The sequence below is a fragment of the Podarcis raffonei genome, chromosome 2, assembly GCF_027172205.1.
Source record: "Podarcis raffonei isolate rPodRaf1 chromosome 2, rPodRaf1.pri, whole genome shotgun sequence".
NCBI lineage: Eukaryota > Metazoa > Chordata > Lepidosauria > Squamata > Lacertidae > Podarcis > Podarcis raffonei.
Window position 1 is genome coordinate 105818066 of NC_070603.1, and position 24888 is coordinate 105842953.

Sequence of the window (24888 nt, forward strand, 5' to 3'; positions counted from 1 at the left end):
GCTTCAGGTTGAAAACAGAAATCGTGCTCCGGCGGCGCAGCAGCAGCAGCAGGAGGCCCCATTAGCTAAAGTGGTGCTTCAGGTTGAGAACAGTTTCAGGTTAAGTACGGACCTCCGGAACGAATTAAGTACTTAACCCGAGGTACCACTATATCTCCTTCCTTCTAATCTCAGTCTTCTTGCCATTTGTCATTCCCTTCTTCATTTGTTTTCGTTTTATTTAACAACGTGTATATAATTCTTGATTTTAATAAAACTTCGAAGTGATGAACAACAACAAAAAAAACCCATTAAATTTATCAATGAAATACAGTTATTTAAAAATGCTCAAAAACTAATTAAAACAAGCAATAAAGCTATAAAAGCTGGTTAAAGCACACGTAACGTCTACTTGTTCTTTGCAACGAATCCATCACTTTCTACGGCCTGAAGACCTGAATCCTGGAAGTAGATGAATGGAGAAAGTAAGTCTATCAACATTTTATTTAAATTGCATTAGGGGGGGAAAAGGACCTGCTGGAACAGGCCAAAGGAAAACAACCTAATGACCCCAAAGCAGAAGGCACTGTCCTCTGCACAGCTGCTTTGCCTAGGGCTGCTGACAGCTGCTCTTGAGCATCTGGCTGCAATACGAAATATATGCACATTGAGATGGGAGTAGTGGTGGGGAAAGGAAAAACCAAAGAAAAAGGGAGCTGCGTTGCAAAGCATTGCAGGGCAAAGGAACATCCCACATCCATCCCAGAGCACAACGCCAAGCATGGCCATAGCAACAGAACACAGCCCATGCAGGTGCCTTCTGTAGTGGAGCAATGCCCCCATGGAACTTGCAGCCCCTTAAGCCCACAGCGAAGGAGGCAATGGAATCCCACCATAAGGAAGGGGTACCCAGCTTCTGCAGTTTTCTCCACTCTCTGATTTCCTCTATGCTGATCTGAACCACAACCCAATTGGAAAGTCTTCTTATTGCTTTATTCACTTGCCAGAACAAGGAGGATCCCTTGGTTACCCCCAGTGCTCTGGCAGATGGCATCACCACTCCTGCTCTGAAAAACTTCCTAGAGCGCTGCTCTCCCCTAGTCTTCCTTTCCACCACACCACTGGTTATTGGACGCAGAAGGCAATCTAAAGCAAAGTCGTTGGCATCCGTCTTGTCTTGAGAGACAACTGAGTGCGTCTCTGGGGTGGAGTCAAACCTGTGTGTTAGAAGATGTGCAGTGTTTTTAAAGCAGTGGGCGTCCGTGGGAAGCACTCTGAGAGCTTATTTACACATACCTACCTTTCCCCCCACTCTTCCTAGGCACAGGCCTGCACTTAAAAGCTGAGTGTCTGAGCGCTCGTTGTTGTTGTTAAACCCTGGAGCTCTCCCTGCAAAAATCCCCTCTTTAGTGCTCAATTGGAACAAATGTCAATTTGGGTTTTCTGTGGATTGCTGTTTGCTCCGATTGAGCTTTAAAGAGTGGTTTTTTGTGGGGAAAGTTCTGGAGCAACAGAAAAACGCTCACTCATCTTTTAAGTGTGGACTGCGCCTGGAAAAAGTGGAGGAAAGGTAAACTATGGATAAGTCCTCATTGCCTTAAACTGAAGCACACCTTTACCTCTCCAGTGTTAAACTCAAGGGACAATTCTGCATATTTAAAGCAGGATATGGTTATGTATGCTGAGTAACTGCTCCCCATGATGAAGCCTCGTCACTCCCCCATTCCCTACCCTCAGCAGTTTTACACATTAAGAAAAAGCCTTTCCTTTCCATTAATAAGGCAAATAATGAATTGGGGGGATGACGACATTCATTTGTCATGGAATGAAGGTAAAGAGGCCAGGCTGATGGCTGAACCAGCACTTGCTTAGAAGGTCTTCATGCTTCTGTTTCAGCTGTGATGCCAGGAAAAAGTTGGGCAGATCACACCATAACTGAATAATTTGCTACTTTTCTTTTATACTACACACCTTCTTTTCATCCTTCCTCTGCCAATTTGTGGCACTGTCCAGGCCCTGATGAACTGGGAGCCTTATGTAGCCTGACTCAGCAACGTTCTGCTCATCATTATGTCCCGAAAGGCAGGGCCACTCTGTTTGACTAACCTTCTTCAGGCTGGGCTCTCCCACAAAGGCTATCTGTTCCATTTTGGCCTTGATACTGTCTGTGAAAACTTAACCAGTCCCCCAAAATACAAAGCAATTGATTCAATGGCGGCCAGTGGGCAATAAGGTCCCAGATTTCCACTGGAAGAATCCCTGCTCATTCTGATAGAGGAGTTATTTGTGTGTGTTTTATTCACAGCTTTGGCACAGGCTTAGTGTGCAGCCCTGGACTAAAGTCTCTTGCCCTCCAACCAACTGGAAGAAAAGTTGTCCTGCGTGAAGGGTGGATTATGGTCCATTTCCCAGCAGGCCCCAGGTAATCAGTGTAATTAGCATGATGCCCAGCAGTACTGCCTGCAGACAAGAACATAGGAAGCTGTTGTGCTGTGTACCAGGTCAGACCAATGCTCCATCTAGCTCAATACTGTCTACACTGACCGGCAGCAGCTCTCCAGGGCTTCAGGCAGGTTGGTCTCCCAGCCCCTACCTGGAGACGCTGGGGACTGAGCCTGGGAGCGTTTACATGCAAGGCAGATGCTCTATCCAACGAGCTACAGCCTTTCTTCTGCACACTTCAATAACATTTTATTTCACCTTTCAATAACGGGAAAGAACTGTGGCAGTGTGAAAGCATATGGAACATATGAACTGATGCAGAGAGAAATTGTTAGAAAGCTGGATTTGAAAATGGAACAACATCACAGATGCTCTGCAGACAAATAATAATAACAATGGCACTGCTGCGAACCTTGGAGTGGCAGGAAGATTAAGATCCTATTCAAAAGATAAAAGCTGCAGGAGAAACCAAGATGCAAGGCATCCCGATTTTGCAATCTGTGTAAAGTGCACTGCTAGACAAGGGCGAAGGGGCTGCAGGCAGAGCACGGCACACTCAGAAGGAATGAGAATGAAATTGCCACACTCTGAAATCGTGCAGATGAGGAAGGTGTTTAACCAGCGTCGTCAGGGGAGAAGGGTGCACTGCTGGAAACCAAACTCAAGAGGATCAAAGCAGATTTGGCTCATAAAATGGCTGTGCAAAGCATAATTTTGATCCAGGTATAATTCTGCAGAAGGCTCCCAAGAAAGCCTGGGGCAAGGGCTGCAAGCTATGCCAGGCCAACTCCAATAAGGGCTGCAAGCAGCGCTTACCTCCCGGCATTATAAAATCCCAAAGAGGCAGACAGAAATCCCCTTCCCCTGACTGAACACAAAGCTAACGAAATGTGGATTGGTTTTTCCTAAATCTCTAGTGGGGGCTGGGATCAAATCCACCAACAGCCTCCAGTTCTGTGCGATGGTATTATGTAGCTGGGAATGAAGGGAACTGCTGGTGCCAACAGAAGGCACAACTGGAGCCCTCAAGCCACAGCTGGGTCCCATCTCTGGGCATGATCGGGGGCGGTGCTAGCACCTTAGCACAAGCTCTTGTCCCTGTGCAAAACTTGCCATTAAAGGGCACTTCTGCACCAAGGGACAGGGGATAGTGAGGAAGGCACCTACTGGTGGAACACTGGGCTTGGCTGACCTGCTGGACTGAGCCCAGGTGGCATGTACTGCATCAGAAGATAAAAGGTAAAGGGACCCCTGATCGTTAGGTCCAGTCGCGGACGACTCTGGGGTTGTGGCGCTCATCTCGCTTTACTGGCCGAGGGAGCCGGCGTACAGCTTCCGGGTCATGTGGCCAGCATGACTAAGCCTGTTATGGCGAACCAGAGCAGCGCACGGAAACGCCATTTACCTTCCCGCCTGAGAGGTACCTATTTATCTATTTGCACTTTGACGTGCTTTCAAACTGCTAGGCTAGCAGGAGCAGGGACCGAGCAATGGGAGCTCACCCCGTCGCGGGGATTTAAACCGCCGACTCTCTGATCGGCAGGCCCTAGGCTCTGTGGTTTAGACCACAGCGCCACCCGCGTCCCATATGCATCAGAAGGTAGTTACCACAATAACCAAGCAGAACAGGCTCTGCATGCCCAGCACTCTCAGGTGTGCAGGAGTCAGCGGCAGGCTTTTCAGGATGGGGCAGAAGTGAGGAAGGAAGAAAGGCTGCACCCTGGTCTATACAAAGAACTTATTCAACAGTGGGATTAATGGCCTGAAGGCTAGAGGGCAAAAACAAGAAACCCTGTGGCACCTTAAAAGCTAGCAAATGTACTGCAGCATAAGCATTCAGAGGCTACTTTGATAGATACACGTGGGCATAATCCTTGATTTAATTGACAGCTATGGGCCACCTAATTAACCGGGTGGCGGGGCCATCTAATGAATCCACACCTACATTCACAATTTGCATAATTTCCCTCTTGATGTTTTCATTTTGACTTTTGCTGCTATTTACCAAAGTTCCCATTACTGCAGTCTTGTACTGGCTGTTTGCATAAGATAGCAGTAGCCTGGCCACAGCTAACTACACCATGGTCATCTCTAGAGTGAACTACTGACAACGTACTACTGTATGCAGAGCTGCCTTTGAAGACTTCTCAGAAACTTCGGTTACCACAAAACGCAGCTGTCAGGTTACCATGCAGAATAGGCAGCACCAGACTGAAATAGGAGGAGTGTGCACCATCCACTAGATTCAGTTCGGACCATGATTTAGTGCCTTGGGGAAACAGCTCGCCTTGCTTTGTAGGCTGTCTGATTTTGTTCTGAGTCTGTTCAAATCCTGTTAGTTTCTCTCTCCCAATCCACCCTTAATTCACTATGGGGATTTTTTTTTAAGGCTTTAACTCCCTCCCCTTTCAGCCAAAGTGGATAAAATTTGTAGGCACACTAGTGCCTCCAAAGTGGATAAAGCCTGCCAAATTCCAGACAAACAGGCCCAGGGGCTATTGTGCAAGACACCTTTTGGAAGAAAATAAAACACTAAGGGGGAAAAAACACACGTCAATATTTATTTATGGGCAGAATTTACAGTATTTATTTATTTATTTATTTATTCATTCATTTATTGGCTGTGTGGAGAGAGTCTCTTCCTTTAAATTCCTAGGAGTTTAACTCAGTGAATACCTTACTTGGAAAATCAATACAACCCAGGTTGTTAAGAAAGCCAACAGAGACTCCATCTCCTCAGAGTATTGCGAAAGAACGATGTCAATCAACATTTGATGATCTCCTTCTATCGGTTCACAATAGAAAGTGTCCTTTCATACTGCATCACGGTGCGGTGGTTTGACATCAACTGATAGGAAGTGCCTACAGAGGGTGGTGAATACAGCACAAGATATTATGGGCTGTCCCATGAATCCACTGGATGAGATTGCGGAAGAACGTTGCCTCAGGAGAGTGAGGAAAATTCTCAGGGATGATTCACACCCTGGCCGGCACTTTCTTGATCTCCTGCCCTCGGGCAGAAGATATAGAAGCGTGATTAGTCACACCAACAGGGTAAAGAACAGCTTCTATTCATGGGCTGTTAGGCTGCTGAATGAAAAGATAACAACAGGGCAACTGACTTTTGGGTTTGGTGGGTGTGCGTCAGTAAACGAGGGGAATTAAGACTAAGAGAGCTGAGTGGAGGGGTGCTCGTGTAATCTCACTGTATACAAGTTGTACAAGTGACAATAAAGTATTTCAATTACATAACCTTTGCAGGCAAGGTTGCCACTTTTGAGAGCAGATACTGCCAAATTTCAGATAGATAGGTACAGTGGTACCTCGCAAGACGAATGCCTCGGAAGACGAAAAACTCGCAAGACGAAAGAGTTTTTCGTTTTTTGAGTTGCTTCGCAAGACGATTTTCCCTATGGGCTTGCTTTCTTTTTCTTAAAACCGCTTGAAGAGGTGCAGTTGCGACTGACCGTGCTTCGCAAGACGAAAAACCGCGCAAGACGAAAAGACTCGCGGAAGGAATTAATTTCGTCTTGCGAGGCACCACTGTACAGTGATTTTCCTGCAAGGGCAGCTTTTACAGTTTTAGGGTGAAAAAGGAATCACTTAAACTTCCCACGTGTTTTGTGCAGAATTAAAATGAAATTTACAGGCATTAGTGAGAAGTGCCCCTCTGGATAAGAAATCTGCCAAATTGCAGTCAAATAGCCCCAGGGACTTTTGTGCTAAGTGCCTTTACCATTGATTTCGGGGTGGGAAGAACTAAAAGGGATTTGCTTCCTGGGTAAAACCATTCGCTCTGATCATAAGCTAGGTCTGTCAGTCGTGAAGGAGCTCTCCACCCCATGCCGATGACTTAGAGATGCAAGTTCTGCTCTTGCAAAGATGCTCCTTTCCCCAAAGCATTGGGATTGGAGAGCACTTGCAAAATAAATACATCTGATTACACGCTATACCTGTCAGGTGCAAAGGAGCACATTCCATCCCCCCTTGCCTCAGTCTGGCATTTTCCTTAAGCTAGAGAAATAACTTTTGGTTTCTGCAAAGCTCACTACCACCACCACTGAACCACCAAGGCACAATGAAGCACTTCAGGGGACCCTGCTTCAACTCATGCAGCTTCATATAAAGGTAAAGGGACCCCTGACCATTAGGTCCAGTCGTGACCGACTCTGGGGTTGCGGCGCTCATCTTGCTTTATTGGCCGAGGGAGCAGGCATACAGCTCGTCCGGGTCATGTGGCCAGCATGACTAAGCTGCTTCTGGAGAACCAGAGCAGCGCACAGAAACACCGTTTACCTTCCCGCCGGAGTGGTACCTATTTATCTACTTGCACTTTGATGTGCTTTCGAACTGCTAGGTTGGCAGGCGCAGGGACCGAGCAACGGGAGCTCACCCCGTCGCGGGGATTCGAACTGCCGACCTTCTGATTGGCAAGACCTAGGCTCTGTGGTTTAACCCATAGCACCACCCACGTCCCTCGCAGCTTCATATAGATCAAGGTTTACAACCATGGGTGCCAAGGTGTTTTGGACTACAATTCACATTAACCCTGACTACTGGTTCTGATAGCTAGGGATGATGGGAGTTGTAGTCCAAAAACAGCGGGAGACCCAAGTTTGGGAAACCCCGATATCGGTCCTGCCCCTAAACCCCTCGAAGCACCCTGCCTCAGCTCAAGATTTGTCCAAATCTGATGCACACCCTTACCAAATATATGGAGTTCGTCCACTGGTTTAAGAACAGCTTCATCTGTCCATATTAACTGGGTGGGCTACTGGTTTGGCTCAGTGTGGCCATGTCTTAGGGAAGAGCTAGTTGGGGAGTGAAAAGCTGTGACTGCAGGATAGTGGCAATACTATTAGGTAGTTTCACACATGTTTTCCCCCCTGACATGACTATTGCTTCCATGTAGGAAAGAAAAGCTTGTGTGTGGACATGTGTACATAGGGAAGCAACATTGTACAAGATCAGTGTTATAAGAATTTTAAGGTCTCATAATGTTCATAACTGTATATATAAACCACATGTCTGAAACCATTGAACAAATTGACCTCAAATATTTCTCTGCAAGGTCAAAGTGGGAAACCTCCCCATTGTCTCTTTCCTCACAAATCCTGTCTTAAGGGCACATTCAAGATATAGTGTGAGCCTGTGACCTGTGACCTAGATTCAGGAATTAAGTACTGTAGTTATAATAATGAAAGAGTGGCCAAAACCCAGATAATGCAATCAGGTAACTTGCCAGACAGGAGATAAACAATGCACTCAGATTTCTATTTTCTGTGATGTATGTATAATGTTTCTGGGGTGGTCTTGGACTCAAGGGCGGGCAATTTAAAATGCCTATATAAGTGCTTGTACGCATGGCTCTGGGTCCTCCTCCCCTCTCCTGCGTGTCGGGGAGCACCCTGTTGCAACAGTTAATAAAGATCAGGCTTACTAGCTGCTTTGCTTCTCAATATTCTCTAGTTGGTCTCTGTTATTTTCTCTGACCAATAGAGAACCTACAAAAGGACTCTATATGGGCTCTTGGGTACCCCAAAAGGGAAAAGGAGCAGTTTCTTATATCATCAGGTTATCTGTCTACCTAGCTTAGCGCTGCCTATGCGGTCTTGACTATGCTACCACTCAGTGGATTTGTAACTGGCTGACTGACCGAACCCAAAGGGTGCTCATTAATGGTTCCTCTTCATCCTGGAGAAGAGTGACTAGTGGGGTGCCACAGGGATCTGTCTTGGGCCCGGTCTTATTCAACATCTTTATCAACAACTTGGATGATGGACTCAAGGGCATCCTGATCAAATTTGCAGATGACACCAAACTGGGAGGGGTGGCTAACACCCCAGAGGACAGGATCACACTTCAAAACGACCTTGACAGATTGGAGAACTGGGCCAAAACAAACAAGATGAATTTTAACAGGGAGAAATGTAAAGTATTGCACTTGGGCAAAAAAAATGAGAGGCACAAATACAAGATGGGGGACACCTGGCTTGAGAGCACTACATGTGAAAAGGATCTAGGAGTCTTGGTTGACCACAAACTAGACATGAGCCAACAGTGTGACGCGGCAGCTAAAAAAGCCAATGCAATTCTGGGCTGCATCAATAGAAGTATAGCATCTAGATCAAGGGAAGTAATAGTGCCACTGTATTCTGCTCTGGTCAGACCTCACCTGGAGTACTGTGTCCAGTTCTGGGCACCACAGTTCAAGAAGGACACTGACAAACTGGAACGTGTCCAGAGGAGGGCAACCAAAATGGTCAAAGGCCTGGAAACGATGCCTTATGAGGAACGGCTAAGGGAGCTGGGCATGTTTAGCCTGGAGAAGACGAGGTTAAGGGGTGATATGATAGCCATGTTCAAATATATAAAAGGATGTCACATAGAGGAGGGAGAAAGGTTGTTTTCTGCTGCTCCAGAGAAGCGGACACGGAGCAATGGATCCAAACTGCAGGAAAGAAGATTCCACCTAAACATTAGGAAGAACTTCCTGACAGTAAGAGCTGTTCGACAGTGGAATTTGCTGCCAAGGAGTGTGGTGGAGTCTCCTTCTTTGGAGGTCTTTAAGCAGAGGCTTGACAACCATATGTCAGGAGTGCTCTGATGGTGTTTCCTGCTTGGCAGGGGGTTGGACTCGATGGCCCTTGTGGTCTCTTCCAACTCTATGATTCTATGATTCTATTCTGGATGGTGGCAGGTGTGCAGGATCTTACAAAACACGGGAGGTTTTTCCCATGACCTGCTACCTAATCCTCAAGGAAAAAACCACCACCAATTAGAGATGGCAGGGATTGAACCCCAGATTGTCTGTAAACAAGCTGAACGAATCCACTACTGAGCTACAGCCTTCCCCCCCTTAACACACATACCTGTGCGCATGTTTCGCTGCACATGCATGCGCTCATTACACATAAGGACTTAAGACACTTTCCCCCTTCTACCCAAAGAATATCCACACAGGAAAAAGGTTGACTGTGAAGCAAGCCTCGTTCCCTTCTCCTCCCCCTATCTCCCAGCCACAGACTGCTGCATTTCAGGATGTTAACTAAAGACTCTTGGTGCAAGAAGTCCCTTGCGCACGCTGACTTGTCCTGGGGGCTGCTTCACTGCTGTGAGAACCCTTGTACGGCTGGGGATATTAAAGGCATAAATCTCCACGGAGCTGGCAAGAGGGGACGTGGGCCACAGCCGCTAACAGACCCATCCGTCAACAGTGGCAGCGTGGAAGGTGGGGTGTTTGTGTGTGTCTCACTCGCGTGACTCATTATAGAGGTGCTGTAAGATGCTGGGAGTGTCAGGGACAAGGGATGAGTCTCACTCCTCCAAACCCAGAAAGGAGCTATTGTGCAGCTAATATTTTATCGGGATTTTTTTTTTTATCGGGGGGGGGGGGGAGAATGAGTCAGGGGGAGCAGCGCTTTCTTAAGCATCCCAAGAACAAGGAAAGGTGAGGAACCTTCTGGAATTGATGAGAGGGAATTACATAAGGTCACAAAAGAAAGCAGTGACAGGGGCTGGCCCCTTGGCATCAGTAGGGCTCTGCCCTAACCATGGGCGAAGCTGAGATTAATGAAAGAGGCCCACAGCCAGGCAGGTAGCGGCTGGCTGAGGGCAGACAGAGGTTGGAGCGCAGAGGCCTAATGGACCAGCCTGCACAGAGCCACTGTGTGGGGTTCCTTCTAGACCAGGGGGGCACAGAGCCACCAAAAATTGTTTGGGACAGCAAAACCCGAAAATAAGCATGGAACGTGGGGACCTCTCTCAAGCAGAGTGTGAAGAATCCAGAGACGAAGAGGCAGTCTCTTCCTTATGGTCCAGTAAGTTGGGAGATCGAAATGGACTCAAATCCTTGCTCAGCCATGAATTTACAAGATGGCCTTGAGGAAGAAAAGACTCTCACAGCTTGCACTTCCTGCCTGAACAATGCAGAAGGGCACAAGCTGCTAGATGTGACGGATCAGAATCTCATTTTTGAAAAGAAATAAATTATAGCGGCCCAAGGGAGAGGGGAACCAGAATGCACCTGAAGTTCCGGAGAAACCTTTTTGCTCTTCAGTATGGTACCGCTCCGGCGGGAAGGTAAACGGCGTTTCCGTGCGCTGCTCTGGTTCGCCAGAAGTGGCTTAGTCATGCTGGCCACATGACCCGGAAGCTGTACGCCGACTCCCTCAGCCAATAAAGCGAGATGAGCGCCGCAACCCCAGAGTCGGCCACGACTGGACCTAATGGTCAGGGTTACCTTTATCTTTATTCTCCTCGCTTAAATTATCTCTCTAAAGCTGAAATTTGCTCCATGGGCATAGAAAACATACCTGCATGCATGTCTCTTTAAATAAACACACGTGATCTATCTTGCAGGGCTGTTGTTTTAGGATAACATGTTCTAACCTCTTCTCCTGCTTTCTTTTAACAGCAACAACGAGGTGCAGAAACCAGCAGGCATCATTTTTCACAGTGTGTCTGTCTGCACACCAAGCAACTGTTAACTGCACACTGGCCAGTTGAAAATTTGGTAACCCCCAGATGAGAAAAGGATTGTGAAATAATTTGAATATTTAAAGGATGCAAAAAACCAAATAAGTGGTAGGTAATGGCTGAGGACCAAACAAACTTGTCTATTACTTTAAAAAGAAAAGAAAAGAAAAAAGGCTGCAACCTTGTTCATATTTAGTAGGGTTTACTCCCAATTATCATCACCATCATCATATATTTATAACATAACAAATAATTTCTATAAAAACAGCCTGGCATCAGCCCTTTAATTAAAAGCAGTCAGTTCCCAAAATCCTGTTGGAACAAAAATAATCTTGACTTGTCGGTGGAAGAACAACATGGAGGGAACCAGTCTAGCTTCACTAGGGAAGGAGTACTGCAGTCTGGGAGCAGCCACTGAGAAGGCCCTGTCCTGCATCCCCACCCTGTAAGGGTGGTGGGACCAAGGGAAGGGCCTCTCCAAAGATCTCAGGCAGGTTTGTATGAGGGAAATATAGGATTTTAAATAGCTTGGACGCAAGCCATGTAGGGCTTTATAAAAAAGTATGCATAGGATTGCAGCCCTGGAAAACCACTGAGACTTTAGGATGGGATTTCCCACAGCCAGGGAGTACAGTCGTACCTCGGCACCAGAACACCTTGGGAGTCGAATGTTCCGGCTCCCGAACAATCGAAAACTGGAAGTGAGTGTTCCAGTTTTCAAACGTTCTTTTGGAAGCCGAACATCTGACAGGGCTTCTGCGGCTTCCAGCTGGCTGCAGGAGCATCCTATCAGAAGCCGTGCTTTTGTTTCCGAGTGTTTCAGAAGTCAAACGGACTTCCGAAATGGATTCTGTTTGACTTCCGAGGTACAATGCTGAGTTCCTCTCCTCTTCTTGTACACTCATCCTCCGACATCATGATTTTCTGTTAAATCCCAGCACTCCCTGCTCCAGCCATTTACAAAAATACAGTGATACCTCAGGTTAAGAACTTAATTCATTCTGGAGGTCCGTTCTTAACCTGAAACTGTTCTTAACCTGAGGTACCACTTTAGCTAATCAGGCCTCCCGCTGCCGCAGTGGCACAATTTCTGTTCTCACCCTGAAGCAAAGTTCTTAACCCAAGGTACTATTTCTGGGTTAGTGGAGTCTGTAACCTGAAGTTCACGTCTGTAACCCGAGGTACCACCGTAAAATAAAATAAAATCTGAATGCCATTTTTAAAAAAAGAATGAACTGTATTATGCATACAGTAACATTCGCTCCTTACCATGGTGTGATTAGGGGCTTTGCGGTTGCAGAATTTCCGAGTGCCTTAGCACAGTGCTGCAAGGGCCTCTGCTTTTAAGGTTAAACGAAGCATACCCCCTGCTTCTTTCCCCCATTCCAGGACGCAGTGTCAACTCACCCTCCCCAATATGTGTTTGCATGTAAATTAATACAAAGCCTTCAAAGCCTGGCACCACAGCAACCTGCTAATGAGGCTAATGAAGCAATGTCAACTGTGTCTGCTTCAAGGATAACGAGCTCAGCAGCCGCTCATGAGGCAAGACAGTGTACTGTGACACACATGCCTTGAGGGCTGGGCAAATAAAGCCCGCCTGGACCCAAGGAAGGAGAGGGTTGATTGTCTACTCTTCATTTCCCTGGGGAAAGGGAGTTTTATATCCCATGCAATTTAGAGAGGGAAATCATATGCTACAAAGCTCACAATGCGGAGGAACCCTGACAGAGCCCCCTGCAAGAAAAGGGAAATCCATTTCATCTTAAAATATCGAAAAGATGGGGATTAATACATGGAAGGATGTGAGATATTATTATTATTATTATTATTATTATTATTATTATTATTATTATTATTATTATACAAAACAGCACTTAGATGCTGGTAAGAGATGGTGGACACTAGCACATCTCCAGTGAGTCAAATGCCAGCTTTCCCCAGAGAGATGAATATTTGCTACTTGTGCCTTTTAAGATGAAGAAATGCAACTGCAGAACCAGCTAGGGGGAAGTTAGAAAGAGCTGGGAACTGTGCAGGAGGCGGCGTTTCCACAGACTGAGCCGAACTATTAAGAGTGCAATATTCAATTAATCAGCTGCGATTTCATTGACTAGAAAAGACCAAATAATCAGCAGGGGATTTTGATTTATTTTTAAATACAAGTGCGTACAAAAACTGAAGATGGCAAACAAACCCTGTCTTATTAGCATTTCCAGAGAGGAAATTAGTCTCTCGTTAGTCTCAAACAAGCATCTTTGTTAGCGTTAAGTCTCTTGCAGCAACAAGTACAAAGGATCTGGTGGCACCTTAAAAGCTAAGAAATTCATCGTGGCATAAGCTTTCAGGGATTCAAGATTCCTTTGTCAGATCCATGAAGTGGAATCTTAGCTGGCAGGTATATAAGAGAGAAAATGGCAAGGCATGAGTTGAAAGGCAATTCTTATTGGAGGCGTTTTATTTGCATTGTGTGCAAAAGGGGATGTGTGTTTCTATGAAGGTATAATAATGATAATGATAATGATAATAATAATAATTTATTTATACCCCACCCATCTGGCTGGGTTTCCCCAGCCACTCTGGGTGGCTTCCAACAAAATATTAAAATACAGTAATGCATCAAACATTAAAAGCTTCCCTAAACAGGGCTGCCTTCAAATGTCTTCTAAAAGTCTGGTAGTTGTTGTTCTATTTGACATCTGGTGGGAGGGCGTTCCACATGGTAGGTGCTACTAACGAGAAGGCCCTCTGCCTGGTTCCCTGTAATTATTATTATTATTATTATTATTATTATTATTATTATTATTATTAAATTTATTACTTATACCCTGCCCATCTGGCTGGGTTTCCCCAGCCTCTCTGGGCAGCTCCCAACAGAATATTAAAAACACGGTAAAACGTCAAACATTTAAAACTTCCCTAAACAGGGTTGCCTTCAGATGTCTTCGTGATGCATGCACACACACACACACACACACACACACACACATCATTTGGAAGCAAAATAAGTATGCTTTGTTTCATTAGTTTTGGTGTCCCCCCCATATGCAAATTCAGAAATATTTTGATTAATCAGTTAATCAGCTGCAACTTATAAGATTAATCAACTAAGTTTTCTTTAGTGACAGGCCTACTAATTACCTGAGGGAGTTTTTCCCCCCTTAGTAGTGATTTACATCTCATGAATTGGTAAAGAAGCCTTGCCGTGTACAACGAATTCTGAAAGCACAGCACTGTAAAAGGTACATAGGTCTCCTGAACAAATTGAGTGTCTGTACTGTATTAAACATTTCACAGAATTATGAGTCAGAAGGGTCCACTGAGGGTCATCTAGTCCAGCCCCCTGCGGTGTAGGAATCTCAGCTAAAGTATCCCCAATGGGTGGCCATCGAACCTTTGCTTTAAAACCTCCAGAGAAAGAGAGTCCACAACCTCCCAAGGGAGTCCATTTCACTGTCAAACAGCTCTTACTGCCAGAAAGTTATTCCTGACATTTAGTTCAGAATCTCCTTTCTTGTAATGTGAAGCCACTGGTTCGAGTCCTACCCTCCAGAGCTGGAGAAAACAAGTTTGCTCCATCTTCCATGGGACAGCCCTTGAAAGATAGCTCATAATATCAATACAGTGGCACCTCGGTTTTCGAACAGCTTAGTCCAAGAACAACTTGGAACCTGAACGCTGCAAAACCGGAAGTAGGTGTTCTGGTTATCGAACTTTTTTTCAGAAACCGAATGTGCTCCATTTTGAGTCCCCCCCGTGTTTCCTGTTGTGCTGCTAATTTGAGCCCCCCCCATTGTAATTCAAGCTTTCCGTTTCTGATTGCAGTGTTCTGAGGTGATATTTGGAGTTTATATTTGGTGCTTTTGTTTTTGCTATTTATTTTGCATTTTTTGTTTTGAGGCATTTTCAGTTAATTTGTTTTTGTGATTGTGTGGATCACAGTTCAGCTACTGATTGATTGATTGATTGATTGATTGACTGACTGTGGAAATGGATAAAAGCCCCCCATCCAAACAATGACTATCATCGGTGCAGGTAAGAAAAAAAATATTAATTTTTATAATCTACAATACTGTTTTATTTATAGTATAGTACATTGATTATTGGTTTCATTTTATGGATCAATGGTCTCGTTAGATAGTGAAATTCATGTTAAATTGCTGTTTTAGGGGTTGTTTTTAAAAGTCTGGAACGGATTAATCCATTTTGCATTACTTTCTATGGGAAAGTGTGCCTTGGTTTTGGAACAAGTCTTCCGGAATGGATTAAATTTTAGAACCAAGGTGCCACTGTACTGCACCCAGGGTCAGAGGCTGTATACTTCGTTGAAAATCAGTTTCTGGGAATTTGGAGAGGTAGAATGCCACCCCCCAATTTCTTTTTTTGGGGGGGGTAGGCCTCCCAGAGGCATCAAGTTGGCCACCGTGGGAGCAGACTGCTATGTGGGCAAAGCTCTCCTTAGGTTATCTAATAATTTCCTTAGCCAGATGGTCCACAGTAGCAGTCATTTAAACTATCTGGAAAAGCTGTGTATATTTATCCAAGCGATGTGACAGAGTTAGTTGCTATCTCAAAAATTTGTGTTCCATGTGGCAAGATAGTTGCTATCGCCCATTATTAAACCACTTTCTCCTTTGGATAATCCTGTACTAAACTTATTCTGTGTTCTGCCAGGTTCCAGATATGCCCACTATTCCAATCGTCTCATTTTGTACCAAGCACTCCAGTTCGTCAAAAAAAAAGGATGCACCGTGCCATATTAGAAGCAAAAAAACTTGTTCTGATGAATTGGAAGAGCCGCAAAAAGATTCCATTGAGCACATGGATTGACAATAAGGACTAGCCACATACGAACGAATTACATGTCGACGCAAATTAAGAATGGATAAATATGAAGAAATCTGGAAGGAATATTTAAGCGATAAGGCGGACGGTGGTGGGAAGTAGGGGGATGAGAGGTGGGGAAATATTGTTAAAAAGGTGTAGTCATAGGTACAGTGGTACCTCGGGATAAGTACTTAATTCGTTCCGGAGGTCTGTTCTTAACCTGAAACTGTTCTTAACCTGAAGCACTACTTTAGCTAATGGGGCCTCCTGCTGCCGCCACGCCACAAGAGCACGATTTCTGTTCTCATCCTGAAGCAACATTCTTAACCTGAAGCATTATTTCTGGGTTAGCGGAGTCTGTAACCTGAAGCGTATATAACCTGAAGCGTATGTAACCCAAGGTACCACTGTATACCAGTACTCAAATCTGAAATGTTAAATTGTGTTATTGCGGTGTTTGCTGTATGTGTTTTTTGTGGTTGTTATTTGCATTGAAAAAACGATTAAATAAATTAAAAAATACCAAGCACTCCAGTTCCCCACCTTGGCTTTGGGGAGAAGCCTTTCCACTCCAAGCCAAACAATACTCTGTCCTGCTACTCTCTGCACTGGCTCAGTGACAGTTGCAGCACTGCAAGCATGGAACAGGGACACTGCAGTTAATATTCCAGGCTAATCCAAAATGAAAACGGTATATCATCCTTTGCACGGGCCATGAAATGATCTGGCTTGGAGCCCAACTTTTTTTCTTTTGAGACTGGCCTGGGCTGTTCTCTTGTCGAAAAGAACATCCATGTTGCTAAACAAGGGTTAACAACGATGGCTGCACTTGAGCGCCTGCCTCTTCCCCATTTAGGACACCAGTCGATCCCTTGCCTTTCATGTTGCGCAACTGAGCATGACAGAAACAGCGCAAGGCCAAGGCAGCAAGGTGTGCACAGGCTGGCGGGGGGGTGGGTGGGAAGGAATAAGCAGAGTTTTAATTTAACCAAAACAATTACATGCACAGAGATTTCATCAGTAATGACTTTTCTTCTTTAATCCTTCGAACAAGGCAGCACTTTGTGAGAGATGGAAGGGGTGGGGGCCAACGTTTCTGCACAAGTGTTGCGCTCTTGTTCTTGCGCAGCCAAGGTCACTGTTCAATACATTTCCGTTCCGGAAAAAAAGACCAGCCTGCAGGTGACTGAAAAGCACAGTATGGCTTGCGACGAGTGCGCTGGCTTTCTTGACCTAATTCAGGACCGGGGTAGGAAACTCGCTGCCCTCAATGGGAAACAGCCAAGCTGTTGGGCAGCGAGTGCCAAAATGGACGTAGCTCAGGGGGACAGCACCTGCTTTACATGCAGAAGGTTCCAGATTCAAGACATGGCATCTTCCTCAGGCAAGGCTGGGGGCATGAAGCTCTGGAGGGTTGCTGCCAGTCAGTTCAGACAGCACTGAGCTGGGTGGACTGAAGAATAAGAAGAGTTTTGATTTGATATCCTGCTTTATCACTACCTGAAGGAGTCTCAAAGTGGCTCACAAACTCCTTTCCCTTCCTTCCCCACAACAAACACTCTGTGAGGTGAGTGGGGCTGAGAGACTTCAGAGAAGTGTGACTAGCCCAAGGTCACCCAGCAGCTGCATGTGGAGGAGCGGGGAAGCGAACCCGGTTCCCCAGATTACGAGTCTACCGCTCTTAACCACTACACCACACTGGCTCTCATCTGATTCATTGTAGGCAACTTCCCATCTCCCTATTCAAGGTGCAAATGTGTTGCACAGTCTTCCAGTGCTTGATGATGGGCCAGGATTGGCGTGGTGGTGCTGGAAGGGGTTTCTAGAAAGTATTCATATGCCAGCTGCACCAAGACCAAGAACCCCACAACCCACTTTTCACAGGTTTCTGTTGCAGAATTTTGTTATGGGAAAGCTCTGGGACACAGCTGGGCTTCTGCAGAAAACATTCACTGATTGCATTTATACTTCACCTTTTCCTCCAAGGAACTCAAAGAAACGTGTATGCCCCCCCCATCCTCCTCATTTAATGTTCACAACAACCTTGTGAGGTAGGACAGGCTGAGAGGCAGTGCCAGGGTCGTGTGGGGATTTGAACCCTGGTCTCTCCCAGCTCCTGGTCAGCAAACTTTTTCAGCAGGGGGCTGGGTCCACTGTCCCTCAGACCTTGTGGGGGGCCGGACTATATGGGGGGGGGGGAATGAACGAATTCCTATGCCCCACAAATAACCCAGAGATGCATTTTAAACAAAAGCACACATTCTCCTCATGTAAAAACACCAGGCAGGCCCCACAAATAATCCAGAAATGCATTTTAAATAAAAGGACACATTCTACTCATGTGAAAACACGTTGATTCCCAGATCATCAGCGGGCCGGATTTAGAAGGCGATTGGGCTGGATCCGGCCCCCGAGCCTTAGTTTGCCTACCCATGGTCTAAGGTTATGGGACTCTTATGCAGAAAAGCAAAGGAAGTTTGACTGAGAGCATCCTATGTAAATTGGAGGGGGAGGGGCCGTGAAGTAGGCTCCAGGGGATGCAATGCAGCAAGCTGTCAATCACTCAGTATCTGAAAATTCCATTCTTCGCCCCCAGCAAGTGGAAGGAGACCAACTATTAACGGGTGTTGAAGTGACAGAGATGAGACAGAGCGGGAGAAAGACGGGAGCGAAGACTTGCTGTGTTATATTGGTAAGCGGCATCATCTGCAATGCATCCCACACAATGCCTGCTTCTTATCAGAAACATGCAAGATTTCCCTGTTGTGGACCCTCAAACTCTACTCCCCTCTGCCCCAGCCCTACACTCCAGGAAAAGGAGAGAGATCTGTCAAGCCTTCCAACCCCCCGCCCCCAAATCTCTCTGTTACTTGGAATGAACTATGAAACCAATATGTACCATTTAGGGTCCGTGCGCGAGCTGCATTGTGTGTGTGCGCTTTATGGGCACTCGGCTAATGTGCCGAATGACCCCTGGGCATAGACACAGACTTATGAAATAAGGATGCCAAGCACCGCTCTGCACGGCCCATTAACCCCCATGCTGCCCGCGGAGGCTCATAGACCGAACCACAAGAGAAGATGATCTGCTGTGGAGATGATGAAATCTGTCTACTTAGACCACCACCACTTGAGCTGTCCAAGTACATATCTCTGCCTTCTTTTGGGGGGGGGGGACCGTAACAGCATCCAGTGCAACTGACTTTCGGGGTTGGTGTGTTGTGCGACAAGCATACAGAGTGCAATGAGATTGAGTGTTTGGGGGGGGAGGCTTGGTTAATTTCATTGTACACAGGTTGTACATTGACAATAAAGGTATTATTATTATTACCTCACGGTCCCACCTTCCCAGTTCCTAACCCACAAAATACATATGAATCCCTGTAGAGTTTGGACAGCAGGAATGTAACTGCTACATAACCCTATACAGTGGTACCTCAGGTTACAAACACCTCAGGTTACAAATACTTTGGGTTACAGACTCCACTAACCTGGAAGTAGTACCTCAAGTTAAGAACTTTACCTCAGGATGAAAACAGAAATTGCGCGCCGGCAGCACAGCAGGCCCCATTAGCTAAAGTGGTACCTCAGGTTAAGAATGGTTTCAGGTGAAGAACGGACCTCCGGAACGAATTAAGTTTGTAACCAGAGGTACCACTGTATACCCATTAATGCAGGGTATCTCCCTAGCTTAAATCCCAGGGCTTAACCCTGGAAGAGGTGAAGAAAAAAACTGAGAGAGAGGGAGAGAGAAAGAGGGCTGCATGTATTGAGAACAGCTTTAGACTTTTGCTGGGGGAAGACCTGTGTTCAAATCCCAGCCACGAAACTCCTTGGGTCAGTCAGTATAGCTCAATTCAGCCATACTCCCTTTGCGCAAGAGCATCGTGTGAGGGGAAGAGCGCAAGGTGTGCTCACTGGCCTTCCTCCTGCCATTGTGTCTCTCGTCAGCAGCTACACGTTGGAGAAGGTCTAAAACAGAGAGGCTAGTGCAGTGTTTCCCAGACTTGGGTCTGGACCTGTTTTTGGACAAGAACTCCCATCATCCCTAGCTAGCAGGACTCGTGGGCAAGGATGATGGGAACTATAGTACAAAAACAGCTGGAGGCCCAAGTTTGGGAAACATTGGGCTAGCTTGTGTGTAGGCTTCTGGCACAACCGAGAACCCTGATTGCCAGGGCCAGACTTTAAAAGTTTCCCCAGTTATGGCTCCCTGCCCAATGCTGTTGACGGTGCCCTTCCCATCAAAGTCCCCATGCAGTATGGCTGCTGGCTGCCAGTCACTCATCAGTCACTCACATATATGTTAACCCAGCAACACTTTTTTTTATTGCCACCTGAGCTGCCACTTAGCCCTGTTTTGTGGCAAGCCGCTGCCATCTTGAATTCTCCCAGCAAGCAATGCCTGATGTTGGTACTGTACTGGATTGATAGCATGAGACAGGGATGTACGCACACCAGCCTTCAAGTCTGGGCCACCCTACTCAGGCAATTGCCTGGATCACCTACCCAAACCCAATTTCTATAGGTAAAAAAAAGGTAAAAGGTAAAGGATCCCGGGACAGTTAAGTCCAATTGAAGACGACTATAGGGTTGCGGCACTCATCTCGCTTTCAGGCTGAGGGAGCTGGCGTTTGTCCACAGACAGTTTTCTGAGTCATGTGGCCAGCATGACTAAACCGCTTCTGGTGCAATCTCTAAAGTGATTGTCAGGTTTTTGCAGGCAATTAAGTATACAATCTTTCCGCAATACTTAGCTGATTTCTGTTTTTTAACCTTTCAGTCGTATGGCTTTATTTATATATAATTGTTTGTCAACCACTCTGATTATTATTTTTTAATAGATAGTGGTTTGGAAATATTTTTAATATATAAGTAAATAAATAAAATAATGTGGACTAGAATCCCCATTTCCTAGTCCATAAGAGCACATTGAAAGGTTGGGGAGAAATGCCAGCCACGTACCACCTTAACTGTGAGAATGGTGGGGAGAATTAAAGCACATTAAATATTCAGAATCTTGACTACCGAAACCTGTAGAATAATTCAGGGAGGCAGCGGCAAAATGGTAAAAGCTATCCTTATGCTCAAGGCTGGACTGACTCCAAAAATAAACATCTCCCCCTTCTCCCCTCTCCATTAACATGCGCGGCAGTGGGCTACAAAGGAAGACCAGGAGCCTGGCAGCCACAGAACCACAACATCAATTGCTAACACAGTATCAGGGCACCTCCCAACCAATCAGTTATCCTCCCAAGCCCTGCAGCTTGGCAAAGAAACATCATTATCTTCATTTTATAAGTGAGGCACAGAGTGAGATTGACTTGGCCACGTTGGAAAAATGAGTCTGCTCTAGAGTTGCAAGCAATAATAAATCAAAGACAGCCAACTTCCCCCCCCAAAAAAAAACCACACACACATACACTCGACAGAACACACTTTTCACCCATGGAAGACTAAAATCTGGACTCCTAACTCCCTACATATTCCCCTTTCCTCACCCAAAGACATTTCGTAAGTCAAATACTAAGACGAAAAGAGACAAATGGAAGCCCCAAATCCTATTCCCTGTTCTCCCACCAACTATGCCTTAAAACCCACTTTCGGGAAATTGCAGGTGCCCAATACATACATTGAAATGTGCACACTAAGGCCAATTTCTGTTTCAGAGATCCAAGATCAGACGTTGCACTTCTCAGGGCAGAGAAACACTTCCCACACAGGAAAAAGCTATACTGTATGTAGATCACCTCTCAATTGCCTATAGATAATCTCTTCTTACAGCCAGCCAACGAAGGATCCTAGACACAGGCACATTGTGTTCTAGTGTCTCTCCGAGTCAAACACAAGCACAGCCATGCCTGGTGCCCCAAGGTACGTTTCATACATTGCTCAGTGAACGCACGCTCAACAGGCAGATGCAGCCAACCACGTACCCCTGACTAGCATATCCCTGTTTGCAAACATGTCTATTGCATCCACATCTTGCAATTTAGGTGTAGACTTTTAAGCCGCTCAGAGTGTACACCATGCACCTAAATCGTAAGATGCTAAAGGAGGCTTCGGTATATAAAACTCCCTCGGTGCCACACAACCTATTAAGATTACAAAACAAAGAAATGACGAAGATTAAAGTACAGAGATAAGCAACCAGAAACCCAATACAATCCAGCAAAACTATACCATAGAACAAAAATACAGAACATGCTGAAATGTTCAGGCAACTTGGTGGTTATGGTGGTGGGGAATCTTTGCTTGGTCCTGGACTGGCTCCAATCAAGTAGGAATTATACAGACAGGGAGCCACAACCCAAAAGGTGCTACTTCCCCCTCTGGTTACCTCCCACCCACCCTGGGATGGCGGGACCCAGCAAAGCACCTTTGATGAGAGGCATAAATATGTAATGGCTGAAGCGGAACTGGGATAGCTCAGTTGGCAGAGCATGAGACTTTTAATGCCAGGATCATGGGTTCGAACCCCACCTTGGGCAAAATATTCCTGCATTGCAGGGGGTTGGACTAGATGACCCTCATGGTCCCCTCCCAACCCTATGATTCTGTGACCTAGCTTGCAATGGCAGAGTGGAAGCATAGCTGGCATCTGTCCCTGGTTCATTTGCCCACCCTTCCCTGTTCCACGTGGCACAACCCCTGGTCAGAATCTTGGCCCCTGCATGGAGGGGGGAATGGCAAGGACTATGGGGCAGCTGGTACCCATAAGGTGGCAGGCCAGCAGAGGTTTGCCAAGGGCTTTCCAGCTAGTCTGGCACCTCCAATCCAATCCTCACCTGCTCCCTTCAGAGGATGAGGGAGTCTCATTGGCCCCCATTTCCCTCCTCCCTCAAAGAGTGGAAATCTCTCCACCTCAAAAATTAAAGGATTCTGAGATTGCCCCACAGCCAGGGGTGCCAACTTGGATAAATAATATTGGGGAGGGGGCAGGTAAACCCCGCCCTGCGTAATCGACCACATGATGGGGTGCATCCACACCGTTTGAATGGCAATGCCCATCAATTTTATAGGGGAGGGCCCACAGCATCTCCCCAAGTATCCAGGCTGCTACTTCCTTCGAAGGAGACCCGGCTCGCTCCAAACCTACCTTCTCCCATCCCTTCCAGAGGAGGCCCAGGAATCCCAAGCTAAGCTGCCACTCCGCCCCCTCGACTGCCCTGAAGTCATGACACCCCCACCGCCTCCCCTCTCTCCTTGGTCCCGGCTTTTTAACCCGCCCCTTCCTCCTTCCAGGCAAACAAACAAGCAAAAAGCGCGGGCGGGCTCCCCCCTCTCCTCCATCCACCCTCATAACTCCCGAGTGCCCGTCGCCGGCCCAGCCCAGACGGAGCCACCTTAGAGGGCAACGCGCCGCCCCCCCTCCTGCTGCCCAACCTGCCCGGCTGCCCTCCCCGCTCGCGCAGAAAGCCGCAGCCGCAGGTCGCTTCCCAAGGTCAGCGGGGAAGAAGCCCAGAGCTGCTTCCCGGCCAGGACTGCTGCCAGCCGGCCCGCAGCTCCTCGCCTTCCCGGGCTACTCCCTCGACCCTCCGCGTCCGAGGAAAGCCAGAGCTTTGCTGGGAAGCCCCGACGACGAGGCCAGCTTGGCGCCAAAAGGGGGACAGCAGGTGGGTGGGTGGCGGGCAGAGGTGGCAGCGGCGTCTGCCCCCCGCTCTTTGCGCAAGGGCAAGACTTCGCCTGAGCTCGGGCACCTGTTTACAAACACGAGGCTCGCCCCGAGGCCATGGTGCCTCGGAGCATGTGCAGAAAGCGTCTCTCTCCAACGGGCACCGTTCTCCTCCCGCCTAGGCATGTCCCCCCTGAAGAAAGCAGCCTACTGACGAGGGACGTTCCTTGCGCGCTGACCCCCTGCCTTTCTCCTAAGCCAGCTCGGGGCTGAGGGTGGGGAGCGTCCCTCCTTCTCCCCCCCCCCCAACCGGGCTCGTTATCCCGTCTGGAACTCTTGGGGATTTGCAGTCCCGGCCGGGCCCGCCTTTGCGGCCGCGGACATCCCTGCTGCCTCCCGCGCCCGTCCCCGGAGCAGCGGGGGCGCTCACCTGGGGCCGACGGCTCGTATCTCAGCGGCGGCGGAGGCGAAGGCGCAAGCCCGGCTGCGGCATCTCCGTGCGGCTGCCCAGGAGCTGCTGCTCGCCATCATCCCCGTCAGCAGCACTGCCGCTTCGCCGCCTCCTCCTCCTCCTCCTCCTCCCCCCAGCGCCACCCTCCAGCTCGGCGGGCTCCGCTGCTTTCTCTCCCTCCTGGCCCAGCCTGTGCAGCCGGCGACGGGCTCGTGGCCGCGCCGCGCGCCGCTGCCTGCCTGCACATCTGGGGAGCTGCGCGAGAGAGAGCGCAAAACATTAAAAAGCAAGCAAGCAAGCGCGCAAAAACCTCCTTCGAACCTGGGCGCGCCGTCGCCGCAGAGAGCCTCGCGCCTCTCTTGCCAACAGCCGGCAGCTCCCACGGTCCGGGCTGGATGGCGCGCAGCGGCGCGAGGGAAGGAGGGGCTTGGCACGTGCTGCTGCTGCTGCTCCTCGCCAGCTCCTGCCCTCTCCGCACAGCCACAGGGCGAGGGAGGGCCCAAGGGCGCTGCCCCGCCGCCCTCTCCACCTGCAGGGAGCGCTCGCGGATATAGGAAACTGACCCCGTTCTTTCGCCCTGGACAGGTAGAGGTAGCCATTCTTAATGCTGCTCCGCGGGGCGCTTGGCCGCAGACCCGCGAGCGGCCCTCTAAGGCCTTCTCTTCCGGTTTGAGCCCCCTGAGCAACTCAGCAGAAAAGCCCCCGCTCTTCTTCTTCCGCCGAAGCAATTCAGCGCTGCGCCCTAGAAGGAGTGGAGAGCTCTGAAGCTCCTCCTCCCTGGGCCGCTTAACTTGTCTACCTCACAGGGTGGTTGAGAACCTGGTCTGGAACTCCTTGGAGAAGAGGCGGACTGTGCATGCACTACATGTCTATTTAAAATTGCTAGGCCTGGGTACGAATTTGTGTGGCTTTGCGGAGATCACCACCAGCTTGCAACCCTATTCGGAATACAGTGGTACCTCGGGTTACATACGCTTCAGGTTACAGACTCCGCTAACCCAGAAATAGTGCTTCAGGTTAAGAACTTTGCTTCAGGATGAGAACAGAAATCATGCTCCGGCAGCACGGCAGCAGCAGGAGGCCCCATTAGCTAAAG

General features: G+C 47.7%; 1 protein-coding gene across 3 annotated transcripts in view; it reads right to left on the reverse strand.

Moving 5' to 3' along the window:
• Positions 1 to 24455, reverse strand: part of LOC128408545 (G-protein coupled receptor 22-like) — a 43168-nt gene extending 18713 nt beyond the window's left edge. Inside the window, exon 1 of one of the 3 annotated variants that reach the window (XM_053378436.1) lies at positions 24356 to 24455. The gene's annotated coding sequence lies outside the window, so the exon portion shown is untranslated. The other 2 variants (XM_053378435.1, XM_053378434.1) reach the window with 2 other exon arrangements.
• Positions 24456 to 24888: the final 433 nt, after the last annotated feature.